The following is a 19,548-nucleotide window of genomic DNA, read 5'->3' as shown; positions in this document are numbered from 1 at the left end:
TAGAATCTTTGCCCTTGGTATCACTTACTAAAAACCCCTTTACATTCCAAGTCACCCAAATTTTGAGTACTTTTATTGTTTCAATGTTTATAATTAAATCTCTCATGCATTTGGAATTCATATTGGAATAAGGAGTGAAGAACTGACCAGACTTTTTTTCCCAAATGACTACGTTTTATCAAGGCCTCTTTTGGAGTATCTGCCTTTTCTATGATTGTCTGAAATGTCAACCTTTCAGATGCTAGGGATGCCAAGATACATGAGAAGCTCTTCCAGGCTTCTCCAGGAAGAGAGGGTATTTTAAAAAAAACAATTGCAATGGAATCTTACACATGCTGTGGGAGAAAAGCATAAAGACATCAGAATGTAGTGAGGACATCAAATAAGGCATATTATTCCCTTGAAGGTTAAAAAGGGAGGGGTGTCACCTCATAGTAAGTGCTTTTCTCCCACAGCATCTGTAAGATTCCATTGATTCCGAAAGAGTGCTACTATATGAGGCTCGCTAAATATATGTGGACTGAATAAAGGCAGTTTAACATGGAAGTTAAGAGCAAGGCTTTGGAATCAGAGAGGCTTGGACTTACATATAACCTCTGCTATTTAATGGTTGTTTGACTCTGAGTAATTTCCTTTTCGTCATAAGATTCTGTGTAAAGGACTTAGTACAGTGTTAGGCATAAAATATTGATATGTGCACAATAATGGTAGCTATTTGTAGTGAATAGTAATAAGTAATGTTAAGTTGTGTCCATAGTAATGACCATACTAGTATGAAAATTGAAAAAAAAAGCTCCATTTCTACAGGATTTGTAAAAATCTCTCTTAAGGAGAATAACTAGAGAATAATTTACTATACAACTAATTTATATTTAAACTTATGTAAATACATAAGTTTTTAAATACTACAATTTGCTTTTGTTACATTATTCATAAGAAAATTTATGAAATTCACAAATATAATTAAATTTAAAGAAACACAAGTTCTGTTTATGCAAGTTATTGTTTATTATTTTCCTCATCCAAATTAAGTAAACAGATTTGTGTCATTTTCACAAACTGTTCTGTAATATTTAATAATGTTATGGGGTTGTAATAACTCTCCATGTATAAATTATCTCATAAATTTTATGAATTTAATTATCTTATTGAACAAAATGCAAATTTCCTTAATTAAATCAGCTACCATAGAAAATTTTATGAATTGTTACAAATATTTTTTAAACAGAAATTTGAAGAAATTTCTATATCGTTATGTAGTCTGTTAGCACTAATAGAGATTAACAATGAACCCTGTATCTGTGGACTCTATTAGGTTAAATTTTATTTAGTCAAATATACATTATTTCTTTGATTTGTCATTTATGTCCTATCTACTTCTCAAACTAATTAGGAATGGCATACAATAAAAGGGATATGTAAATTATTTTAGTAGTTGTCCATTTTTTTATATCACACTCAAGTTCTCCTATTTTAATTCTGCAAACAGTTTTATTACCCTGTATTATAAAATCAGATTCTCTTAACATGGGAAGAAAGTCATTGCAGGTCAGGAACCATGGGTTCTAGTTCCGGTTCTGCCACTGCAAGAGTACTTGACCTCAGGTGTCACATAACTTACATTTTCATCTATAGCATGAGAAAGTTGGACAGGAACTACCTCAGTGTTTATTCTATCTATAATTTCTCTTTCTTCTAAAAGATCCATTCTCTTTTCTGACTCTGAAGTCCCTAATTATTCTCCAGTTACTCAGATTTTAAACCTGAGTCATCTTAACATGAAGTGAGAGATACGAGCATCTACATAAATGATTATGATAGGAGTGAAAAAAGGTGTTTGGGTTAGCGTGGCCTGTTCTTGGAGTGACTGAGTCTCAGTAATGAGGCAGGAGATAGATGGGCTCCAGACTGAAGAGCCAGAGTTTGCCCCCTGTGGACAGATGCTCCACAATAGCAGGAGCGAGAGAAGAGCTGAGCCCTGCCCAGATCTGAGATAAAAGACCACATATTCCTCATTCTCAAAGTCAAGGAGACCTTCCTGACTGACTACACACATGCAGAAAGGCTCCTTGAAGGTCAAAAAGGGAGGGGGCGTCACCTCATAGTGAATCCATCTTGGCTAAGAGATGCGCAAGCACACATGGGAGGACCCTGAGATATACCAGATACAGACTCAGATCAAGGCAAAGCAAGATGATTGGTCAAAGGAAACCTGGAGGAAATGCCCCATTGTATTGCCAAAAGCCCGTTTTCGGTTTTAAGGTTCGTTGGATTCGCTGGCAAAATAACCACTTGTTTCACACAAATAAACAGCTTTCATCAATTCTTTAATGAAAGGTGATTTAACTTAATTTTAATATACAATTGTTAGAATGAAAGGAATAAGAATATTACAGAAACACAACAGGGTATACATCACCGAATTGGGCCGACACCTACTTCCAGATCCAAACAGCAGCTGGGAAGTCCGAAGTGACAGCAATCTGGAGCCCCAGTTGGGAAGAGTCCCAGGTGGTGCGTCCACCCCATGGATGAGACTTCAGATTGGAGTTCTGGGGGCTTCCGTTTATAATTCCAGGCTGCAAACTGACATCATCAGTTTACGTGCAAAAATGCAGCTCTGGATGCACTTTAACCATGCTGTTGGTTTCACCATGTGAGTCACAAGATTTTCCAGACCCTGGGGGACTGGCCAGGTGCCCAGGGCTCAAGAAATTCCAAGACCCACTCCCTTTCTTATCGTAAGCGCCGCTTGACTTGCTAGCAGCAATTGTTAGGTGTGCAAGCAGGCGTGCAGTCCAGGCAGGGTCACAGGTCGGGCAGAGGCCTGCTTCTGCCTCTGAAGCCTGAACAAGACTCCTTTACTAGTTTCCCCAACACCCATAAAAGTGATTCAAACTACCACTACCACAAGGGCGCGACTCTCTCTCTGAGTCTGCCCTTGTGTCTATCCACGCGTACTCTTTTCCTCCCAATAAACACGTTACTTGTTTCAGTACTTTCCGTCTCTATGTGGAAATTCATTTCTACACAGCTGACAGGCCAGGGTCTTGTCACTGGTCACTGGTTTCTTGTGCTCTAGTGGCTAGGATTCAGCACTCTCACTGCCTCAGCCTGACTTCAGTCTCTGGCCAGGAACAGAAATCCTGCTTCAAGCCGCTGCAGGCCGAGGCCACCTGAGATCAGTAAGACCCCAAATGAGATGCTAATATTATGGAATAAATAGTTCCATATTCCCTCCTAGTTGAAGCAATACAAGGGGAACTGGGTTATTACCCACTTAACGTGCTTTTCCCCTCTGTGCATTGAGGACTGCTGGTCCTCTACTGTGCATTCAACAGGCTCATTCTTCAAGGCTCAATTCCAATCCCACTACCTCTATGAGACCATCCTTGTTTTCCTGATGAAGACACAGAGCAATTCATACACACTTCCATTATGACTCTGAACACATCCTATTTCCTCTTCAAGGACAGAAAAGTACATTTCAGATTATTTTGTGTACCAAAGAAACTGGAAGTATGCCTTGTTTTATAAATTCTGTCCAAAATATGGCTGAATGATTGCATGATTATCTGAATGTACACGTGTATGTATGTATACAAATTGAATAAATGAATGAAGCATGAGATGAAACTGAAGATCTGGGACCTGAGTATTAAGGGCTATTTAAAGAAGAGACTGGGAGGATGTTTAAATCACAGCATGGAAATGAATGGCGTATAAGTTCTTACATATATTGTGTGTGTGTGTGTGTGTGTGCTCACAAGCACCTACAAAATAAAACTTTGATGAGTCATTCACATTTAATACAGTGAATGATACGCAAATACAGGTGCTTCCTCTGTTTCAAAATTTTAAAGATTCCTTTCAAAATACTGATGTTCTTACCATTTCCAACTCTACACAAAAGTTGCAGGATTTTGTCAGTTCATACTCTTTGTGTCCAGTGTTAGTCTTATTCTCAAGAGTCTAGTGTTAGGACTTCCCTGGTGGCGCAGTGGTTAAGAATCTGCCTGCCAGTGCAAGGGACACGGGTTCGAGCCCTGGTCAGGGAAGATCCCACATGCCGCGGAGCAGCTAAGCCCGTGTGCCACAACTACTGAAGCCCGCATGCCTAGGGCCCATGCTCCGCAACAAGAGAACCCACCGCGATGAGAAGCCTGCGCACCTCAACAAAGAGTAGCCCCCGCTCGCTGCAACTAGAGAAAGCCCATGCACAACAATGAAGACCCAACGCAGCCAAAAATAAATAAATTTATAAAAAAAAGAAAAAAGAGTCTAGTGTTAACTCAGCCATCTAATGGTCAAGTGTACTTGGATCAGCAGTGCTATCAAAATCCTTCTTTGCTGGTAATTTTGTACATGCTTCCTCATACACTTGAAAACTTCCCCTACACCCAGGATAGAGTTTAAGTTCTTTAACTTGTCTTACTCTTGTCACTCCATTTCATGGCCCTCCTCCACCTTCATTCCCCATACTACACTATTTTCTCTGACTAGAACATTAACTACCGCAATCACATTTTGGGGGCTAACATATTCATTCTTCATGTCTCAGATTAAATAACACTCACAAGACAAAAAATTTTCACTGAACACTCAAGAATGAGGGAGCATCTCTTCCATTCACTCCCTTACAGTTCTATACTGTGCCTACTGAAGCATTTCTCTCACTGTATAATGTTATCTACTTACAAGTCTGTATTCTCTGCTTAAATACATGTTCCCTGTGGACCAGGAAGTTGTCTTTTAACTTGCAGTGACAGGCACAAAGTAGTTCCTTGATTAATATTTGATAAACAGATACACAATTGTGACATATTACAGTAATAATTTAAAAAGTCAAAGAAGAAAAATTGTTTTCTAAATCACGATTACAATACTGAAAATAATTTCTAAGACTTGATGCATGGTGCCTAATGGCCCATAACTACTGTAATCATAATTAATCCTTATCAATTTTACATCATTCCTTAACAGTAATAGAGGAGTCAGGAGGGATAGCTGACTGGGGAAAATATTATCACAGAGTGTGACTCTGATACTACAAGAGGATACTCAGATGAAAATACCAAAAAACAAAATTTTTAAATAAAATTATAAATTGTAATCATGGAGAAGATTACATAAATTTTGTTTCGTAAGTACTGATCGAATTGTCATTTTCTAGTTATACCTACAAATAAGTATTGAATTCCCTCTCAATGCAACTTTGCATAAGACTGAGCTAGCAAGAATTATACAAAAAGTTTTTAAGAATGATAGCACCTAGAATAGCAGCTTTCAAATGTTTTTTTAATCACAGTATTTTCAAGAAATACATTTTTTCTTGAGTTCCAAAAAAGACAGGTAACATAAATATGTACAAACACATAACTGAATCAAGTTTCATGAAACAATACCTAACCTACTACAGGCAATGTAATCTATTTTCCAAAAAATCCCTGCAAACATGCATAGTTTATCATACTTTCTTAACAGACTTCTGAACAATAATTTCTCCCAAATTTAAAACTTTAAGGAGAGGGATTTTATGTTTCTTAGTTATATTCTTTGTAGTTTGACTGATGGGTTGAGTAATAGTTGCTTTATTTTTAATGAGTAATAAGAATACATTGAAATAATACAGATAAATGAGGTGTGAATGATAAGTTTAGGTACTCAACAAACATCTAAATAAAATATTGTTTTAATCTGAATAAGCGTATGAAATTTGTGAAGATATATGAGATCTTACCTGAAGAAATACAGCACCTCCTTGATCTAAATAAACAGGTAGTCATGCTTACCCCTCGATACATTATTATGTTTTTGATACGTTGCTACCTATAGTGATTGGCTCCTCTACTCCTGTTAAACTCACTAAAAAACCTACTTCTCATTATTTCTCAGTCATTCATTCTTTCCAAAGCATATTGGATCTGCACATGTGTCAGGCACAGGGCTGGGTGATAAAGATACAATGGAGAAAAAGAGAGACGTGGTGTCTGTCTTCATGGAGTATTCATTCTAAAGAAGCCAATTGATAGCAGCCAAGTAAACAGCACACACAATCTGGATTGCGCTACAAAGGACATATACAGGGTGCTGTGAGAGAGGAAAACCTGAGTGGGAGAAGCCATACAAAGTTGAGGCCAAAGAGCCCATCTTTGAGTAGGTGCAATAAAACCTGAGACCTCAAAAATGAGAAGACATCAGTCCTGCAAAAAGCTAAGGGCAGAATTCCCATGCAGAGAAATGGCCAAGAATCTGGGCAGAACTAATGCTTCCTTGAGGAACTGAGAAAGACTCTATGGCTGAAACATAATCAGCAAGAAGGAATAAGACAAGATTGGAGAGATAAGCAGGAACCAAATCAGGCAGGGCTTTGTAAGTCATTGCAAGGAAGCTGGATTTTGTTCTAAGTGTAATGAAAAGCTGCTGAAAGGGTAAGTCAACTCATGCCATGATCTGATTTACATTTTTGAAAAGTCACCTCTAACTACTATGTAGAGAATGGATTAGAAAGTATAAACATGAAAGTCCGGTTAAGAGACTACTTCAGTAAATCTAGGCCAGAAATGATGTAACTTGGCCTAGGGCAATGGGAGATAGGATAAAAAGGTGGAAAAATTCAAGATCCATTTTGTAAGAGAACCTGTAAGACTTGCCCAGGATTAGAAAAGAGGGGCAAGGCAAAGAGAAGAATCAAGGCCAATCACACATCCTCAGCTCACAACCGAAGATTTGGTCTTTTTATAGCATTCTTTCCCCCATCCCTTTAGCCCTGTTGGTTACATCAGAAGTTACTTGGTTATCAGAGGCATATGAACCCTGAAGGACCTTTTGTGCATCAGGGACCAGATTACTACTGGCCAAAGTGATTTACTGTATCCTTCCAGTGAGGTTTTACAAGCCCATAAAATAATTTTATACGTAAACTTCCATGGTACAGGTGAACTTGTGCTCTCCCTTCATCATTTCCCAAAGTGAGATAGAGGAATTTTTACACATTCTCCACACAGATTTAAGTATCACCATCTTAAGGAAACCCTCACAGGATCTTCTGATCAATAAAACAGACCTATGACTGGGCTTCCGTGCCTCACTGTGTTTACTTCTATGATGGCACTCAACACACTGCACTTTGATTCAGGATCCAGGGTATATATTTGTTTCTGTAAACTAGCTAATACACAAGCATTGTTAAATATGCACTGTTGGAATAAATAAAGTTAGTGTGTTAATACAGCACAGATTAACATACAGGACAGAACATGGTAGGTGTTCAATAAATAATCTGGACTTTTACTGATTTACATGGATGAATTTCAACTTATACTTGAAAGAGATTTTTTACTTATTACAAGCATAATAATTACTTACTTCTGCGTGTCATTTATATTTTACAATGTACTATTTCAGAAAATAAATAATCTCAAATGTCCCTCAAAAAACTCCTGAGGGGACCGATATTAATGTACCCATTACACAGATGATTAAGCAATGCTTATTTTACTTGCCTAATACACAGGCACAGTATCCATTTACCTCAAAATATTTAAAATAGTTATACTATATCTAAACACAAAAATGGATAGTTAAATCATAGTTATATAAAAAAAAATACTTAAGGTCATGAATAAAACACAGCAATTTTCTGCTTTGTGTTTAAAAAAAAAAAAAAAAAAGAAAAGAAGATTGGCAAGCTCTAGGAAGATGGGCTGCACCAGAAGCCGAAGAGTATAGACATTTCCCCTCCAGATGCACTCCAGTTAACCTACATCCAAGTATATCAAGTATATGGATACTGAAACGTAAGAAATATTATGTTTTTCTCGCTTTAATTTTAGATTTCCTTTTGTGTCATGATAGGATTGGGAAAAACACATTTCTATTACTTGGACTTGTGATATCTAATAAAAACAGGTAAGATTTATTTAGCATTACTTTGAACATTTTATAACACTTTGTTTAATACAAGGTACTTGTTTACGGTACTTTGTTTAATTCTTTAAATACTCTCTTTTGAGCACTGTCATTATTCCATTATATGTGGATGAAGCCCAGGTTTAGAGAAAAAAAGTAACTTGCATAAGATCTCACTGCTAGGAATCAATACAGCAAATATCTAAACCCAAGCTTTCCCTGGTTCACCCACTTACCCACCATGCTATACTGACTCCTCTCCATCAAATGCTATTCCTTGTTACCTCCATTCCTGTAAAGAATTCCTGAGTTATAACTACTTGTCCCTCTACAAATGTGAAAATAATTACTTGCAGTTCTGTTTCTCTTTGTGCATATTATGTATATATTCTACTCTCTATTTTCCTGTAAGATTAATTTATTTTTAAATGTTGTTTATGGTGGTACCAAAACCTCCCAATGGAATTGATTAATGAATATTCGCTATTCATTGTAATATGCAAAGTAATAAATGCCTTCTCAGATTAATGGCTGTGGCAAAACTAAGACGGTTAATGAATCTCAAAGCCTATTTACCCCTAGGCAATAGTGATTATTGTTCTTTTACAGTCAACCATATCATTAGGAGGAAATACAAGAGAAATATATTTCACCTCACCTGAAAGTGTTGAAGATGATGGCTGTGTAAAGGGTTCAGCACAATACAAGCTAATATCATGATATAAATATTTAATAGAATATTTTAAATGATTTAGAGTTTATTGGGGTTTACTAAGACAGTACAGCTTAGATTAATAAATGCATTAGAGATAAATTTTATGAAGTATAGGAAATAAAAAAATCATATTAATAATGTACTTCTAATCACTTATGTACAAATTCTATTTAATTTTTCCAGACTGGTTTACAGAAATTGTTCTTCTTGTTTGGTTTAATTGCATGAAACTCACTGCAAAAGAAACTCAAAATGAGTGGCTAGTTTCATCACCTGTGGGAAATAAAATATTGGCTAATATGGAAATTGTTTCAAATAGCTATTATGTGTGCATAAAAATTATGCTCTTATGTAAAAATCAGGAAGACATTTGGAAGTGGGTTGTTTTTCTTCTTTTTGTTATCATTTACCGTAATCTTCCAGAAACTTATTATGAAACAGGGAGCTCTCTATCAATCATTTCTGGGATAAACATTTCCCAAAAGTTAATGTTACAAGAATATCTGCTTTCCAGTTGTCGATTTATCAGGGACAAAAATGTACCATATTTCTCCATATACAGAAATACCGTCTTTTGACTCACAGTGAAACCATACATATTATACCAAGCCAAATCATTCCAAAATGTATTATACTTATATAAATGACAAATTGAATGACTGAATATAGAAACATGGAACAAACAGGTTTCTGCAGTCTTAAAATACTTATGATGGCCTAACTGTTTATAATAGTAGCAGCATTAATCTCAAAGTAGTAATACAATATTTTAAAGAGATGAGTAATAGATTTTCTAGTCACACTTATCTACCTTGTTAGGAAAACCTGGATGACTATATCAAAATATGCACCTGAGAGTATCCAAACTTTCCAGAGTACCCTAGTCAAACATGCATTTAGATGACTAGGTTAGGAATATCAATGTAACTAAAAAATCGAATCGTTATTGTTGTCATAGCCAGAAAAATAAAGGACCCCATTTTCTTTAGTTTCACATCATCCAGTCACAGGAAGAATGTTTGACCAATCTCAAGATTCCTCTTTGCCAGTCTACATGTCTTCTATTATCATTACTTTTTAGGAGGATGGAGATAGCAGTAATCTTCTGGTGCCAGTGTCCTTATTTCCTTACCTTGTAGAGCCTACTATCTGTGTTATACCCAGTTAAAGTTACTATTACTTAATAATTTTCAATATTAGAATTTCTTTTTATTTCCTTTTGTTCACATACTCTATGCTTCATCATGCACCGTCATCCACTTCCCTTGAGGAAAATATGCTTACTTTCCCTACTTTGTTAAGAAAAAAACACAGAGGTGTCCTATTCATTTTAAGTTACATTTAATACAAAGTGTGAGTGAAAAATAGCAAGCTGATCATTACATTAAAAAATAAAATAAAATAAAATAAAATCTACAAAGTACACAGTCTCAGCTTTTCTTGCCTATAGTTTTTAACTTATATTCACTGTAACTAACTCCAGGCCTCAGTTTGACATCACATGATCTAAGCGTATGCACTAAATTTTCCAGGTTCCAGGATAACTTGAAAATGTCACTGAACTGTGATTCAGATGTGGGAAAATCATACTGCAAGCCTGTTGGAAGAGTTTAAAAAGAACACTTTCATTTGGCATTGTGGCTACTACATCATCAACACCCCTTGTGTTTATTGTTCATCCATTTATTCATTCGTGAAAGAGTCATTTAACACGAACTGGGCCCATGCACTGGGCCCAAAGCAACAAATTTGCATTAAGTTTATCATATGCCCTGGATGATCAGAAATCATGTGGTAGACACAGAAGAGCAATAAATTGATTGTTGGGATAAGCTTCCACAGAGCTGTGCACAGGTGCTGTGGGAGCCAAGAGGAGGGGCACCTAAATCAAATTTGTACTGGGCACATTCTCTGCAGGGAGTAAAATGTCTTTGGAATTCTAACCTGTGGGGCATGAAGGTCTACCCTGCTGTCAATCTGTCAATCCACAGTATTTCAAAAAACTATTGCACCAGAAATAGTCATCTGAGGATTCTTTGTCATAAAATTATTGCCCTATTTTATAACATTTTAGGTGCATATTCTTCACTTTTTAACATCTCTGAAAGCAAGCCATATTATACAATTGAGAGCATGGCATAGTTTAGTTGACAGCACTTTCTCCCTTATCAGTGCATACAATAATGATGCTTCTGACCGTCACAGGCATCTTAGAGTTGATGATATACAGGATGATATCATTCTGCAAAACACTGCTTGGGCAATATTTCTCTTGGGATAGCATAACTAGCCCGATTAGCTTCTCTCCAGTTATAAAGGGTTACATGTCTCACTGACTCTCCACAAAGACTTAAACACTATCATCATCACTGCTATCAACTTGGAAAGAGGCTTGAATAAATTGTCGATGACAAGACTATCCACTTATGAGAAATGGCTTCAGCTTGCCCATACTTTTCATAAATGGTGAAATAAAATGTTCCAAAATCTCTCTCCTAAAGAGTCTAATTTTTTCCAGAAAACATGTTAATACAATGCTTAACCTACAGGACCAGTAAAGAGAACCAGCTTATAAAATATCCCACTAGTTTTATCCTCAACCATTATTTTACAGCCTGATTATGCAGGGCATATCAAAACAGGCATGTTTATGAAACATCAAATAGTAAGAGAACTATTTCCAAGGATGATCTACTATAAAATATTTCCAAGCATTCTGCTTTTCAAGTAGATCTGAGAATTTCTATTATACATGGACCAAGTTGTACAAGCCTGAAAAAACATCTATATGATCAAAATATATGAGGGGTTTAAAACACATATATTCTCATCTTTAACTCATAATTATTTCCTTCTCAGTGTATTGCTGATCTAGGCTTAAGTGTCAGCCTCCAGTTCTTTAATATTGCATAATTTGTCATCCTCTTTTGATAATTATTTTTATTTAATATTGTACACGTACAACTTAAAAAATAATTTATTTCAAATATATTTAATATTTAGTGTATTTTAAATACCTTAAGATGTTTTCAAAATTGGTTTTAACATGCATTTCCTAAACCACTTTTATTTTGGAAATTATAATAGTCTTTTTTGTAATAGAAAACACTGACCTTAAATATCATGGTAGATTTTAAAAACTAAACTCATGCAGCAAATTAAAATGCAAAATGTGCTTGTCTGGAACAATTATTCACAGAGAAACAAGGACACACTAAGTGGATCACAGTTCTGAAAGAGATTACCTACTGAAGGTAAGATTTACATATTAATGACAGAAAGTTTGCACAAACTCAGAGGCTAAGCTGTGTTCGGTGACCAGCAGGCTTCTATTTATAAAGGACTCTAACCCACCACAACCTTTTGTGTTATTATTACAGACATTAATCTACTAGCAACATAAATATCTAAGCTAGGTCCAATTTTATTTCAGGACAAGAACATAGAATACTGATTATGAGACCCATCTGATCTGATGTACCATCTCTATCTGGAGAGTGAATTAGCTCATATGGATTAATGAATAGAAGAAAGATACTAGTACAATGTGAAAATCAGTTGGTTTTACCTGCAATGTCCTATTTGGTAGCCACCAGTCACTTGTAGTAATTGAATGTACATAAGTTAAAATTAAATTAAAAATTCAGTTTCTCAATCCCAGTAATGACATCTTAACTGTTCATTAGCCATATGTAGCCTACTGAACAGTGTAGATATACAACACTTCCCTCATCACAGAAAGTTCTACTGGATAGTGTGGAATTAATTAAAGAAACCTCAGCTAAAATTAGAGTTGGGATAGGCCTAAAGTGGGAGCTCTCAAGACCCATCATACATCCTTCCATTACTCCAAACAGGAAAAGACAGTAGGCCTACATATCCCACAGGAAGGTGTTGCCTACTTTACTAACCAGCAGGAAGAACAAATTTTTATCTGCCAATGACAGCCCAGTGAACCAGGGACTGTAGTAACCCAACCAATGAGAAGCCTCCATACTTCCTCCAATGGACTCTTTCGGTATCAGAGCCCCTCCCAAATACCCCCTTTTCCCTTATAGCAAGCTCCCCTTTCTGTTCTCTGGATTTGCCGATGGTCCACCACAGTTCGAATATCCTCAATTGCAATTCCTCTGGCTATTCCTGAATAAACTCACTCTGCTGGGTGAGATAACTAGCTGTTTTATTATTCAAGTTGACAATAGCACTGGTTTATACTTACTATTGCCCAAAAAGTTAAGGATCTATGCCACCAAGTAGAAGCAGGTGAACACAAAGTTCATTAGCAGAGCTGCAAGCAACAAGAATTCCTTAATGTAGTATGCCTCCGTTATCCTCTTGACTCAGATACTCAGTCCTAAAAGTACTTATTGCATGCTTCTTCCTGATCTTTGTGCATTTCACTCATCTCGATAACATCACAGTGTTATTCCTTCCTTATGCCTCCTTCCACCTGCCACCTCCCCAATTTTTTAAGGTTAATTCTTACATCTGTTCTGTTACTTCTTTTTTTATTAGGAATTTTACATTTCTTTTTAACACTGCTGAGATTTCTATTAAAATAGTGTGATTTTTCTTCATGATATGGTTACACAGACTTACAGTGATAAAAGCCTAGGTCCATTTTCCCCATAAGCCTTATAAATTTTACTGCATAATTTAGCAAATTGTTTGATTTTTCAGAAATGAATATACTGTATCATAGCCAAAATGTCTGTAGTCTCTAAGAACAAACTAGGATCAAATTCAGGATCTGGCATCCCTGCAAACTACTCAACATGTAAGGCCCACTTTCATGTGTACCACTGGGATAATTGCACATGGGGTCATAGCATAATGAGGATGTTTGTTATGTGCCTTATGAACAGTAAGTGCAAACGTGTGGTGTTATCTACAGATGCAATCATTTACTTTCAAATGTTTCACTGAGACTGTAAATTCTGACTTCATAAAGAATTTCTTGTGAGTATATCTTTATATGGGAGAATATTTACATTTTCTCATACAAGTAGCTGGTACAGTTTATTCCAGGAAGTGTGTACAGTGATGAGAAGGGAGACCTAAATTTCGGTTTATAACTTTCTATACCATTTATTTTTGTGTGTGTGCCACGTGCATACATTAGTTACTCAAATGAATCATTTTTAAAATGTTCTTTAAAGATCCTTTGTCCGTGTTCTTCTCTTCGACCTTGGGGATGGGTGAGGTAGTGTGGGTTGGATGACCAGAAATCACAAAAGTCACCCAAACATCCTCAGACCTAGAGAATAAAGTATTGGTTGGCTTATGGATTAAAGATAAATAGGCCACTGTCTAAAAGACTGAGAAAACCTACCTAAGTAGCAGGGAAAAGTTACAGAGAAAAATGAAGATGCAAGTGGCAGAATAGATAAGTTAAGAAATATGATCCAGAATTTTTTTATAAATAATTAAAATTTTAATGTATCTGTACTTAATATAGTATCCCCCTTAAATGAGTAGTATTTTTAATGTAAGATCACTTACATTATACAGAATCAATAAATAATAAGGTATAAATATTCTCTTTATAAATAGAAAGGATACATTTTAGTACTGCTGACCATTTTGATGAAAAGTTGTTTATTAGTCAAATGGTAATGCCAGTTTTTGCATTTTATGTCAAAAAAATCATTAAGGACATGCCATTTATTCAAGTAGTACAGATTTTACTGTAATGCCAATAATATTAAACTTTAAATCTTATTTTGGTTGTACTTTGAACTGCTGGAATCATGAATCAGATAAATCAGTGCTTTTGAAACCCTGTAATGAAGGACCAGTCTTCCCTTCTCCCCACCCTTAATCTGCTGTGGACTGATAAAATAAAAATTAATTACTAGGAAAATGAAATAAAACCTACATACAAAAAGACAAGCCAAAATGTTTATCGGACTCAATAGGTAAAAATTACTCTGTCATTTTGCTATACAGCTTCTTAAATGTTAACTCTCAGTTTCTGTCTCCTGGCAGACCCAAAACAAACACTGGTGAAGTAACTATGGTCCCACAGACCACCTTCTGAGTAGCCCTGAGTTAATCACACCACATTTTTTTTCCTGGAAGGAGGGCTAACATACAATTCAATAAAAATGTTTCAAATGATTCTTGCCTCAAATAATTCTTCTCTCAAATATATATATATACACACACCACTTATATGTTATTGTAGCTATTATAGTAAATATGTTAAATTACTTCTTTCACAATATTTGAAAATGTTAACAGAATGCTGAAAAAATTAAATTTTATTGCATATTTTAGAAATATTCAGTTCACTAGCCTTTTTTTGGTAAATATGTGATCGCGTTCACGCATATGAAGATGTATACAAATACAGTATCTCCTCTACTTAGTTTATATAAATTTAATAAAGCACAAATACACATTCCATCTCAATCTATATAAATGCCCCAAATAAAAATAAAGTTTGGGGACTTCACTGGTGGCACAGTGGTTGGGAGTCCACCTGCCAGTGCAGGGGACACAGGTTCAATACCTGGCCCGGGAGGATCCCACATGCAGCAGAGCAACTAAGCCCGTGCACCACACCTACTGAGCCTGTGCTCTAGAGCCTGCAAGCCACAGCTACCGAGCCCAGGTGCTGCAAGTACTGAAACCTAGAGGCCATGCTCCACAACAAGAGAAGCCACCGCAATGAGAAGCCCACAACGAAGAGTAGCCCCCGCTTGCCGCAACTAGAGAGAAAAGCCCACGCAGAGCAACGAAGACCCAACGCAGCCAAAAAACATGAAAGTTTGAACATAAAAACATACCAAAATTCTACTTCCATTTTATGTATATGAAATAATACAAATTTCTTATGTGCAATTTATCAATTTTCATTATTCAAAGCTGATTTACATGCTGCCTGATTACCTTGCCTTATCTTTTCCACCCAAGGGTAACAACTGTAATATGGTCTAATTTAGGGCTTCCCTGGTGGTTCAGTGGTTAAGAATCCGCCTGCCAATGCAGGAGGCACGGGTTCGAGACCTGGTCCGGGAAGATCTCACATGCCACAGAGCAACCAAGCCCGTGCACCACAACTACTGAGCCTGTGCTCTAGAGCCCGCAAGCCACAACTACTGAGCCCGCGTGCCACAACTACTGAAGCCTGCATACCCAGAGCCCATGCTCCGCAACAAGAGAAGCCACCACAATGAGAAGCCCGCGCACTGCAAAGAAAAGTAGCCCCTGCTCACCACAACTAGAGAAAGCCTGTGCGCAGCAACAAAGACCCAGCACAGCCAAAAATAAATTACTTAATTAATTTTTAAAAAATGGCCTAATTTAGCATATTCTGTACATGATAGGCCTAAAGTATTAGGTATAGATTGTGACAATTGATAATAATAATGGACCACAGCCATAGAAAATTAAATTACCTAAAGACAAAGAAAATTGAGGTAGTGTTAATAATTTAGGGAAAAAAAGGAAATTTTAACAATAACAAATTTTTTTATTAAACTCTGTTGAACATTTTTTTCATTCAACTTCCAATAATATCAGTGAAAGAGCCATACTTTTATTTATAAAGAAATCCTTCTTACACTAACAAGATATACTGAGGACATTCATGGTACATACATCGACAGCTGTTGTACACATAACTCCATAGTGTATGTATGTTAATTGTGAATATTCAGATACATATTCTGAGAATAGAATCTAAATACAAATATGCAATTATTATATTCCTTAAAGTATAATAATGGGAAACATGAAAATCATGTCATGGATTTATTTTGAAAATTACAAGTATGGATTTATGAAAGCTGATTTTTAATTTGCATTTTGTGTCAGTGTTATAAGTGATTACTTTTATCTTGAACCAGAAATACACACACACACACACACACACACACACACATATATAAATTCCTTTTGAGGCAAACATAACCTACTTATTCCAAATAAAATAAATTTAAGAAAAATGGGAATCGCTTAAGTAAAATTTGATGCATTGTTTCAAAATAATAGTCATTTTAAATATAACTTTTCATTATATGCAGAAATCTATTTTCACACAATAAGACAGTTACCAATTATATCTGTATTTTGAGAATAACCCAGAAAGTAAGGAAAAGGAAACACAGATGATTCTTGAAGCATGTTATAGAGAACAATGTCTAGAGGTTAAAAGAAATCTACTTTGGTAGACTGAAGTAAATGGAGAACTTTTTATTACTTAATTACTACTGAAATGTCATTTCTGTTACATACCTAAATCTTCTTATGAAACTCTTCATGATAAAAATTGCCAAAAAATAGTTTGTTTCAAAAGATGAAAAGGCAATTGAAAAAAAAGCATGTTTAAGAGAATAATGATTTTTTTAAGTACATACTCATATATTCACAGAGTATATTTTTAGTGAGATACTGAAATCATGTCTTGTTTTTCAAAGGGAACATTTCTAGTTGTATAGTTCTCACATCTCCTTTACCTCAATTATGCTACCTGTACTCCACCTATAGCTCCACATATAGCTACTAAAACATTGTTTCTTGAAGCCTGAAGCTATTTCATCAAAATTTGGATGATGCAATAGCCTTTGCTTCTTCAGAGATCAAATGTGTGTTCTCATTCTAAGCCTCAGATTCATTTTGCTGGTGATTTTGTGCTACTCATTACACAGCTCTGTGATTAATTTCTTTATTAATAGATTTAGAAAACACCACCTGCCCCCAAACACAAAGGAGCTATGAGGATCACATCAATTTATTCATTGGAAATGGGTTTCAAAAAATAAAACATAAAGAAACAAAAGATGGTATTGTCATTACAGCAAGACAGAAGGCTATGATAGCATTTTTCATGTTAAAAAAATAAAATGTGAAATATATGAAACTTCCATTTTTTTGTCAGGAAACAACACTATGTAATTCACAAAAAATATTTTTACTCAAAATTTATATTCAGAATTATTCATCTCTGTGCTAGAAATCCTCATGTAAATCTGCATTTTTTTATTCAGAACTACATTTACATCCACATGAGGTTTTCTGAAAGACAGAATTCACAATGGTTAAGAACACAGAATCTTAGGGTGATGGATATGTTAATTAGCTTGAGTGTGGTGATCATTTCACAGTGTGTATGTATATCAAAACATCAAGTTATATACCTTAAATATACACGATTTTTATAGGTCAATGATATCTCCATAAAACTGTTAAAAAACAAAGACAGAATCTGTCTTTAATAAAACTGCCTGAGTTGCAATCCTGGCTTTGCCACTGTGACCTGGGCTTACCTTCCCTATACTTCGATTTCCTCAATGCTTTTGTGATAACTAAATATATTAATGCATGCAATGTGCTTAGAATATTGCTTGGCAAATAGACAAATAGACAAGTAGTGAATAAGTTTTTGAGAATGTTAATATTATTATTATTATTATTATTATTATTATACTGTCTCCATAGATTTCCTTACGAATGGTTCTCCAGCTCCATGAATTCACTCTTCTATATTCTAAATATATTTTCCTGGGTTCTGATTGAGTGTAAACATTTATACACAGCCATATCAAATCATAACACATCTTGATGTCAGCCAACAGAACAGTTTCCTGAATTTCATGGAATTCATCACCATTCATCAGTATATCATTTTGGATCAAGGTACAGGCAGTTAGTGGATTAACCCAGCAGCCAACTTGAAACATAGAATACAGAGTTTCTTATTGCTTAGAGTCGGGAAACTATGCATGCTAATCACTGACATTGTAATCTAATCACCAAATGATAAAAACATCATGGGAGGAAGCAAAATCTAAGTGCTGGATCTAATTACATTACTATTCAGTGGCTTGATGGAGAAGCTGGGCAAGTTGCTGCAGTCATTTATACAACCAAACACTCAATAGACCATTTTAGGCCCCAGTCCAAGCTGTGACTAGGAAGCTAGTAGCTGTACATTTCGAATCAAGACGAGTTGTTAGAGAATAACTAAGGGGCTCTGCGAACTCCAATTCTTATGATCTTTGGGTAACAGAAAACCGGAAGTGGAGGTTATGATAATAAAACAGTATCGTTTACAAGAAAGAGGTCAGGTATAGAGTCACACAGACATGTTTTCCAATCTTGATACCGAGCAGGACCCTGTGGGGCTCCTGCACACAAAAGCCTTCCGGTGTCCCGCATCTCTTTGATTAAAGGAAATAGGTTTCATTCAGCCTCCAAGACCTTCCCTGAGTTCCAACCGGCAGGTTCAAACAATTGTTAAGTAGGGAAGGGAGGGGATGCAAGACAAGGGAGGAAACAAACAGTAAAGAGAAACAATAGTGCAGCCTTGGGGCAAGATCCTGGTTACCCATCAAAGGATAAATACAACAATATCTTTGAGTTATTTTGCAGATACTGAAACCCCCACCAGGTGGGAGAAGTTAACAGTTAAAGAGGACGTAGACCCCAGACCGGTTGGAACCAGAAGGTTGATGATGCTGACTCCCACTTACCTCACCACCAACCAATCAGAAGAATGACCACGAGCTGATCACACCCTCTTTGAACCATTACTATAAAACTCCTCACTAGCTCCTCCAGGTTGGGACACACAGTTCTGAGGGCGTTAGCCCGCTGTGGCCCACTTTGCCTGGCAAAGCAATAAAGCTGTTCTTCTGTACTTCACCCAAAACTCTGTCTCCGAGATTTACTTTGCTGTCGGGGTACAGAAGCTGGATTCAGCTTCGATCTCTGCTCTGCTACCTGCTGACTGCCATGGGGCAAGTGACCTAAATTTTCAGTTCCATCATCTATAAAATGGGGATAATAAAACACCTACCTTTCAGGGATCGTGTCAATACTAGAGACAATGACTACAGAATACCTGGCACATGGTTATATTCAGGTAGTAGTGCTGATTTTTACTTCTCATCATGAAATTATAAAATACATTACGG

General features: G+C 36.1%; 1 protein-coding gene across 7 annotated transcripts in view; it reads right to left on the bottom strand.

The window, feature by feature from the left end:
* RALYL (RALY RNA binding protein like) overlaps nt 1-19,548 on the bottom strand; it is an 867,550-nt gene that overhangs the window by 825,162 nt on the left and 22,840 nt on the right. For 6 of the 7 annotated variants that reach the window (XR_009697716.1, XR_009697715.1, XM_061172229.1 and 3 more), the window contains exon 1: nt 2,440-2,595. The exons of the other annotated variant lie outside the window; for it this stretch is intronic. The gene's annotated coding sequence lies outside the window, so the exon portion shown is untranslated. Of the gene's footprint in view, nt 1-2,439; nt 2,596-19,548 lie in introns of those variants that run through there. 7 annotated transcript variants of the gene reach the window in all.

This window comes from Eubalaena glacialis, chromosome 17 (genome assembly GCF_028564815.1).
Source record: "Eubalaena glacialis isolate mEubGla1 chromosome 17, mEubGla1.1.hap2.+ XY, whole genome shotgun sequence".
NCBI lineage: Eukaryota > Metazoa > Chordata > Mammalia > Artiodactyla > Balaenidae > Eubalaena > Eubalaena glacialis.
This window is presented reverse-complemented; position numbering and strand designations above follow the sequence as displayed.